The sequence below is a fragment of the Cervus elaphus genome, chromosome 18 (assembly GCF_910594005.1).
Source record: "Cervus elaphus chromosome 18, mCerEla1.1, whole genome shotgun sequence".
Classification (NCBI taxonomy): domain Eukaryota; kingdom Metazoa; phylum Chordata; class Mammalia; order Artiodactyla; family Cervidae; genus Cervus; species Cervus elaphus.
The window spans coordinates 109,105,277-109,106,357 of NC_057832.1; the positions used below are offsets into that span (position 1 = coordinate 109,105,277).

Genomic DNA, 1,081 nt, shown 5'->3' on the forward strand with positions numbered 1-1,081 from the left:
GTTTAAAGCCAGAAGATTGGGGTTTGAGCCTGGCCTCTAGGATTTATGAAAAGTATGATATCAGATGGACTTCCTCAGTGGCTCAGCTGTAAAGAATCCTCCTGTAATGCAGGAGACGTGGATTCGATCCCTGGGTCAGGAAGATCCCCTGGAGGAGGCCATGGCTACCCACTCCAGTATTCTTTTTTTTTTTTTACTTGAACAGATATTTAATATATATACATACATGTTATATTTGTTCTGGAAAACTATTATTTGTTTTTTTTCCATTTATTTTTATTAGTTGGAGGCTAATTACTTTACAATATTGTAGTGATTTTCGTCATACATTGACATGAATCAGTCATGGATTTACATGTATTCCCCATCCCGATCCCCCCTCCCACTTCCCTCTCTACCCGATCCCTCTGGGTCTTCCCAGTGCACCAGGCCCGAGCACTTGTCTCATGCATCCAACCTGGGCTGGTGATCTGTTTAAAAATATGGAACGCTTCACAAATTTGCGTGTCATCCTTGCGCAGGGGCCATGCTAATCTTCTCTGTATCATTCCAATTTTAGTATATGTGCTGCCGAAGCGAGCACCCCACTCCAGTATTCTTGTGTGGAGGAATCCCATGGACAGAGGAGCCTGGTGGGCTACAGTTCATAGGGTCTCAAAGAGCTGGGCATGAATGAAGTGACTGAGCACACACACACAAGATCTCGGACAGTCTTATAACATCTCTGAGCTCCAGTTTTTCCCTCTGGGAACCCAGGAATGAAAAATCCTGCTCACCTACTGCCCAAGTTTGCTATGAGGCTGAAATGAAGTTACAGGTCAGTGTTCCTTGATCAGCTATGATGCTGAGGACACCCCGCTGTCCTTCCCCTCAGGGTCCCGTAGGGCAGAGGGAACACATTCTGAGGCTTCAAACCTTGTCAGAGACGTTGGGTTTCATGCAGGCCAGCTGGGAAGCTTCGACAGAGAAGGAAGGCATTTGCACAGGCAGTTTTTAAACACAGGGAACATGGAGGAAATACCACACAATTTATGGATGAAAGCTTTAAAAAGAAACACAAGACTTAAGTCAAAACAGTTGA

At 45.0% G+C, this 1,081-nt stretch overlaps 1 non-coding gene across 1 annotated transcript; it reads right to left on the reverse strand.

The window, feature by feature from the left end:
* Positions 1–476: 476 nt before the first annotated feature.
* On the reverse strand, positions 477–583 carry LOC122674919. Its single transcript, XR_006335083.1, has one exon. It is a non-coding gene; the product is annotated as a U6 spliceosomal RNA (small nuclear RNA).
* Between the last annotated feature and the right edge of the window lie 498 nt (positions 584–1,081).